Here is a 7,990-nt window from a genome sequence, read left to right on the forward strand (position 1 = left end):
TTTTTAATTTGCAACCTGATGGAGGTCAGTATAGATGGACTAATAGACCAAGTCCCACACACCGCTAGAAGCCCAAATATTTTTTCAGAGCTAGATGCAGAAAAAAATTATTTTTAATTTGCAACCTGATGGAGGTCAGTATAGATGGACTAATAGACCAAGTCCCACACACTGCTAGAAGCCCAAATATTTTTTCAGAGCTAGATGCAGAAAAAAATTATTTTTAATTTGCAACCTGATGGAGGTCAGTATAGATGGACTAATAGACCAAGTCCCACACACCACTAGAAGCCCAAATATTTTTTCAGAGCTAGATGCAGAAAAAAATTATTTTTAATTTGCAACCTGATGGAGGTCAGTATAGATGGACTAATAGACCAAGTCCCACACACCGCTAGAAGCCCAACTATTTTTTCAGAGCTAGATGCAGAAAAAAATTATATTCAATTTGCAACCTGCTGGAGGTCAGTATAGAAGGACTAATAGAACAAGTCCCACACACTGCTAGAAGCCCAAATATTTTTTCAGAGCTAAATGAAGAAAAAAATTATTTTTAATTTGCAACCTGATGGAGGTCAGTATAGATGGACTAATAGACCAAGTCCCACACACTGCTAGAAGCCCAAATATTTTTTCAGAGCTAGATGCAGAAAAAAATTATTTTTAATTTGCAACCTGATGGAGGTCAGTATAGATGGACTAATAGACCAAGTCCCACACACTGCTAGAAGCCCAAATATTTTTTCAGAGCTAGATGCAGAAAAAAAATATTTTTAATTTGCAACCTGATGGAGGTCAGTATAGATGGACTAATAGACCAAGTCCCACACACTGCTAGAAGCCCAAATATTTTTTCAGAGCTAGATGCAGAAAAAAATTATTTTTAATTTGCAACCTGATGGAGGTCAGTATAGATGGACTAATATACCAAGTCCCACACACTGCTAGAAGCCCAAATATTTTTTCAGAGCTAGATGCAGAAAAAAATTATTTTTAATTTGCAACCTGATGGAGGTCAGTATAGATGGACTAATAGACCAAGTCCCACACACCGCTAGAAGCCCAACTATTTTTTCAGAGCTAGATGCAGAAAAAAATTATATTCAATTTGCAACCTGCTGGAGGTCAGTATAGAAGGACTAATAGAACAAGTCCCACACACTGCTAGAAGCCCAAATATTTTTTCAGAGCTAGATGCAGAAAAAAATTATATTCAGTTTGCAACCTGATGGAGGTCAGTATAGATGGACTAATAGAATGATGCTATTCCCAAAAGATTTTACTTCACTAGGTGCAGTAAAAAAATTGGTATTCTATACACAGGTGTTATATCTTGCAACACAGATAGGCTACTCCACTGACTAACACACTCTGCAATAGGCCAAAAAGGATTAGCTTTGCTAGATTCAGCCAAATGCTGTGAAAAAAACTTGCACAGCACTGGCACAGACCTGCCTGGCAAAAACTGATAGGAACTCATGTAACCTAGTCCTGAAAAGGACTCCAATTACAATTAGTCTTTACTCCCACAACCTATCTATTTAAGAGCACAGACCTCCCTGATAAAAGTCGTAGGAAATGCTGTAACCTAGTCCTTAAAAGGACTGCAATCACAACTATTCCCTACTCCCAAGCTATCTGTATATTTGTGCGAAAATTGGCTTGAAATTAACAAGGTATAGCGCACACAGCAACAGCGGTGCCGTCTAACACGCAGCTGCAGCAGTGAGAAAATGGTGGCGACGGGGAAAATGGCTTGGTCTTATAGGGCAAGGACATGTGACATACACTGCCAATGACACATGCCCTTGCTTGTGTGAAAAAAAGCACTTCGCTCCGTGTGTGCGCTGCTGATAGGCTGACAGATTGCACCTCCCCACTGCAAATGCGGGAAAGAGAAAAAAAAATGCAGATCTTCATTGTTCCTGCAGAGATCCATCCCCTGCCCCTCCCCCCACCCCGCTGTACACTCAAACTGCGTATTAACATTAATTTTCATCATTACTGAGAAAAAATCCAGTTATGATTTTGGTGCACGAACAGTTATCGAACATAACCTCGAACAGCCGAATTTTTCTCAAATTGTTCGTGTTCGCCGAACGGCTCGAACACCGCGAAAAACAGCTCGAATTTGAGATTGGCGAACAGTTCGAGTAGAACAACGCTCATCTCTACTGAGTAGTGGAAAACCCTTTTAAGGAGTTAACAGCAGCCAAAAGAGCTCAGCTCCACTCGTGACTGTGAGAGACTGATATTGGCTGTAACCGCGCCCCGGCAGTGACAGACCGCTCAGCATTAGTGCCAGCTTTAAGTGCAGGGGTATAGTTACAGCTGCCGCTCACTATGCACTGAGCTGATACTGAAGCCGCCCAGCAGCACCTATATCACGGAAAGCCTGAGGCTGCCAGGAGGATGAAAGTTAATTTCCTCCTGGCAGCGGGGCTCTAAGTGTGGTAACCACACGACTTCAGAATGCTATTAGCCTGCAGATTAACCCTATATCTCCAGGTTAATAGCATATATTTTACTAGACATGTTCCTTTTGAAGGGCTTGTCTAGTTTCCTAACTCTATGTGACTGCAGACTGTGAAATAGTGACAGTAGTATAAATGCCGAGAAGCAGAATTTGCAGTGGCACTCTGTATCTAAGGGCAAGGGGTCTTTTATTGTGGTGTAAAAATATGGGGGATGGAATTAGTCTGAAACTACATGGTACAAATGCCCCTGCACACTATGTGCCTTGGAAATTTTGTTTGCATAATATCAACCGCCATTGCACACTATATGCCCCTCCACCTTGGAAATGTTGCTTGCATAATGTCAAATGCCCCTGCACACGGTGTACCCCTTCACCTTGGAAATTATGCTTGTATCATACATATAATTACATGATACAAGCAAAATTTCCAAGGTGGTGGGGTACACAGTGTGCAGGGGCATTTGACATTATGCAAGCAACATTTCCAAGGTGGAGGGGTACACAGTGTGCAGGGGCATTTGACATTATTCAATCAACATTTCCAAGGCACATAGTATGCAGGGGCATTTGCCCCATGAAGTTTCAGTCTACTCCCATTCCCCACGTTATATGCACATTTTAAAAATGACAATAATGGCCCCTTGCCCTTTCATACAGAGCGCTGCTGACTACTACCACTGCCTGTTTGCCACATTATACATACTTTAAATAGTGGCAGACCCAGTGGAGGCAGCAGTTACTGATGTGCAGAGCAAGGACTTGAGGAGGGAGACTAGGCAGGCAGGAGCACCTGCTTGTCCCTTCACTCTTCAGGCGAGCAAGCTGGCAGAGCCCCCATTAGAATCTGGAACTCCCCTTCGGTAGGTGTATCATTTAAACAAATTGTGGCCGGGGCAGTTGCATGCAGATTATAATGTTGGCAATTCCTTTTTGGACCATGGGCCTCACCGGAGCGCCAGGACCTGGGCGGTAGCTCAGATTGCCCTCATTATAATCCGCCTATGTCTGGGAAGGCTTCATGACACATTTTGGACATGTGGCACCTACTTTTATCCCAATTATTATTAACAAGGAATTTCAAATCTGAGTGGGATCTGATTTTTTTGTGCACACCCAGGCAGTCCTCATTCGATTCTTAGAACAGAATAGTGCATGCTGCGATTTTTTTCACACAGTAACTCGATTTGTGTGAAAAAAAATAGAAAGAACAAACATAAAAACTAGGGCCCTCACAACTTTAGTATTAAATTAATGTACAGATGCACAAATACGTGGGCAAAATACAAACATATACATACATGATGCGTCAGCACACTGCGATTAATGAATATGTGGCACCCAGGGGATGGGGACTACTCGGCGCCCGGGCCTTAATGCCTGGCCTTGGGGGATGTCGCGGTGGTTGGCTCCCGGGCCCGTACCCTGGGGTCTCTCTTTAAAAAAAGGGGGTTAAATGGAAAATGAAAGTTCGTGACGCCACCTGTGGTGTCTGGTGAGGACCACCAGCGCTGCGGCAGTCCACTGAGGCCGGTGTTACGGCAGCTATGATGGGGTAGCTCCCCACAGGTGGAGCTAGGCCTCAGGGCAGCGGTGTTCGGTAAGGTGCACTATATGGCGGTGACCCAGCCGGGTCCAAGGAAAAATGGGAGACACACTCACGTTTGGCTTCAGTACCTTTTTACTGGTGGAGTTGCGGTACCGCCCGGAGCACTGTAGGGTGAGGGATGCACTGCAGGTCTCTCCCCAGTGAGCAGGTATAGGGCCTCCTGTATCCTTGCCGCTTGTGTAGTTTATGGCCTGTCTGAAACTAGGCCTAACTTAGTCCTTGTGTTGCGCCGGCTGATCTGGTGTTAGGGCCTTTTGCTGAAGAGCATGCTCCTGGTATGGCGGAGCCTCCGTGCCTCCTGGTCCTGTTACGTGTCAGCTCCTGGGCTATCCTGAGACCTGAAGTCTTCCAGGAAAGATCTGGTTGTTTTCCACAGAGGGTAGACTGCTCTGCAGACTCGGAGCCAGTGTCCGGTATATTTCTGGGGTGAGCTTATAAAGCTACTGTTACACTAGCCTTCGGCCTACTCTGGGCCCTCACTAGGCTATACACACTGGCAGTAAGCTGGCTGCCTCTTCTGACGCTCTTTAGAGCGTCGGCAACGCTCCTAGCTGTCTCTCTCTGAACTGCTTGCAGCAGACTCCAAACAACTCCTCTCAGCAGAAACCTGCTGAGTCACTAACCTTCTGTGTCTCAGCAGAGACTCCTGACTAGACTCACTTCTTAGACAACTGACTGAACTTCCTCCCTTCCTGCCTCCACCCTCCTTTATATATTCACTAAGGCTGTGTGCCCACGTAGCATTTTTCAAGCGTATATGCTGCGGAATTTCCGCAGCGTAAACGCTTGAAAAACGCATGTATATCCGCACCCCATGGTCCCCAATGGGATTCCGCAAGTTCTATGCACATGCTGCGGATTTTTCCGCAGCGTTTATGCCGCGTTCAAAAATCCGCAGCATGTCATTTAATTTTGCGTTTCCGCAAGCGGAATTGCCTTTGTCCAATGCATAAAAAACGCAAGGCAATTCCGCATGTGGAAAACGCGTGATAAACGCGCGAAAAATGCGCGATAAACGCGTGCGGAATTCCGCATGCGTTTTTCCGGGAGAGGACTTGCATTTATGCAGCAGAAATTTTCTGCTTCATAAATGCAACGTGGGCACATAGCCTAAAGGGTTCCCTCTGGTGGTTCTGAGGTAGGGTGGAGGTGTGTGAATGCTCTGAGGGCCTCTTGTGGAGAAAACCTGAAATGCATCCCCCTTTGGTCTGTGACTCCATGCACAGCAGGGCGTCACAAATACACCAACTCCACTGTTGCTGTAAACATTAAAAATGTAAGGAACTTAGTGTTTTTTGACATAGCTAGAGGGGCTGTGTGTGGACATCATACTGAATTGGGGGCTTTGTTGTGACATCATACTGCATGGGATGTTGTGTAGGGAACTCATGCTGTGTAGAGGGCTTTGTGGAGACATATGGCATGATGGGCTGTGTGGGAACAACATACTGTGTGGAAAGCTATATGGGAACATCATACAATGTGGAAGACTGTATGGGGACATCATACTGAAAAGAAGGTTGTATGGGTTTCTCATACTGTGTGATGTGCTTTGTGGAAACACTGAACTCTGTGGGGATCTCTGTGGGGTCATCATACCATTTGGGGGGCTTCGTGGGGGACATCATACTGCATTGAAGGCTTTATGGGGACATACTGTTTGAGGAGCTGTGTGGTGACATCATATTATTTGAGGAGTCGTGCTATACTGTACTATAACTGTATATATACTATATAAACTATACTGTTTGAGTTGACATCATACTGTTTGATTGGTGGTATGGGGACATCATACTATGTGGGAGGACTGTGAGGGCCTCATATTGTGCGGGGGGACCTTTAGATCAAGATACCCGGGCTGAATAACAGGAGCAGTATGATTTGCAAACTTTATAAAAAAACAGTAAATTACATGGTTTTGATTAGTTGCTATTGATAAGAATATATGTTATAAAATGTCCTATCGTAACACACACAGTGGAGAAAATAAGTATTTGATACACTGCCAATTTTGCAATTTTCTCACCTACAAAGAATGGAGAGGTCTGTAATTTTTACCATAGGTACGTTTCAAATGTGAGAGACAGAATCTGAAAAAAATCCAGAAAATCACATTATATGATTTTTACATAATTAATTAGCATTTTATTACAAGAAATAAGTATTTGATACAATAGAAAAACAGAACTTAATATTTGGTACAGAAATATTTGTTTGCAATTACAGAGGTCAGACGTTTCCAGTAGTTCTTGACCACGTTTGCACACAGATCCTTCCTGGAAGCTGGGACCTAGGAACACCGTGAATCTTCACGATCTCATTACTAAAAACCTGAGCAAGAGTCTTAGCATTCGGAAGTGCCAGTAATATGATAAAATGAACCATTTTACTGAACCTATCTGCAACCACCAGAACCACAGTCTTGCCTGCGGATACCGGTAGGTCAGTAGTAAAATCCATGGGCAAGTGTGTCCATGGCCTGCTATGAATAGGCAGTGGAAGAAGAAAACCAGACAGATGGGTATGCGATACTCTAGAGTGTGCACAAATACTTCAAGCAGACATCTGTTCAACCACATCCCGATGCAACTCCGGCCATCAAAAACGACGAGAAAGGAGGTTCTCAGTTGTCTTGCCATCTGGGTGACCAGCAAGCACCAAGTTATGATGTTTCCTAATTACTTTACGGCGCAAATTAGATGGTACAAATAACCTCCCGGAAGGGCAGGAGGCAGGGAGTCCCCCTGAGCCTCCAACTCCTCACCCTCCAGGTCAGGGTACAACTCCGAAATGTCATGTCAGTAAGGGGTTTCACAATTACCGAATAATTGTGAATACATTTCCGGTAAAAATCAGTAAAGCCCAGAAAGTGCTGTAATGCCTTCTCCAGATGGTCCCAATCAAGTGCAGCACAGACCTTCTCCGGATCCATCCGAAAACCATAAGATGACAACAGGTACCCAAAAAGTTCACCTCCGGGACAGCGAAAACACAATTCTCTAGTTTGGCATATAGTTTGTTATCCCTTAATATCTGAAGCACCTGTTTAACATGCCCCCAATGTGTCTCACAATCAAATGAGTAAACCAAAATATAATCCAGATAGACCACATCAAACCTGCCCACCAAAGGATGAAAAATATCATTTTTGAAATTCTGTAACACTGCAGGTGCATTGGTCAGACCGAAAGGCATAACCAAACTCTTGAAATGCCCCATAAGGGTATTGAATGCCGTATTCCATTCAACCCCTTCTCTGAAATTAACCAGGTTGTAGGCTCCCTTTAAATCCAACTTGGAGAACACCTTAGCTCCCACAACCTGGTTGAATAAATCCGGAATCAGAGGAAGAGGGTATGGATCTCGGATGATAATTAGATTCAATTCCCGGAAATCTAAACAGGGACGGAGACCCCCATCTTTCTTCTTCACGAAGAAGAATCCTGCCGCGACGGGCGAAGGTGAGGGTCTGATATGTCCCTTCTCTAGACTCTCAGCAATGAAATCCTTCATGGCTTGTCTCTCAGGGCAAGAGAGATTATACAGTCTGGACTTTGGTAGTTTAGCTCCGGGGGTCAGATTAATAGGACAGTCATATGCATGATGAGGAGGCAAATCCTGACATCCCTTCTCAGAAAATACATCCTCAGAACCAGACAAAAACACAGGTATGGTCTCCATAGAGACTGCAGAAAGGGAAACAGGTAAGCAGTTCTCATGGCAGTAATCTCCCCATTCCACAATCTCTCTGGATTGCCAATCCACTATCGGATTATGTTTCACCAACCCGGGTAAACCCACTACAATTGGAATCGGAAGGCCCTCCAGGACATAACAAGGAATTACTTCATAATGAAAAGACCCTACCCTCAGTCTTACATTATATACAATCTGAGTCAAAGCTT

General features: G+C 44.3%; 1 long non-coding RNA gene across 1 annotated transcript in view; it reads right to left on the bottom strand.

The window, feature by feature from the left end:
- LOC141251367 (uncharacterized) overlaps positions 1–4,699 on the bottom strand; it is a 133,915-nt gene extending 129,216 nt beyond the window's left edge. The window contains exon 1 of the long non-coding RNA XR_012313114.1: positions 4,154–4,699. This is a non-coding gene — a long non-coding RNA (uncharacterized lncRNA). The remainder of the gene's footprint in view (positions 1–4,153) is intronic.
- Positions 4,700–7,990: the final 3,291 nt, after the last annotated feature.

The sequence above is a fragment of the Phyllobates terribilis genome, unplaced genomic scaffold, assembly GCF_046119375.1.
Source record: "Phyllobates terribilis strain yellow unplaced genomic scaffold, ASM4611937v1 Scaffold_2__4_contigs__length_985480577, whole genome shotgun sequence".
Lineage (NCBI taxonomy): Eukaryota > Metazoa > Chordata > Amphibia > Anura > Dendrobatidae > Phyllobates > Phyllobates terribilis.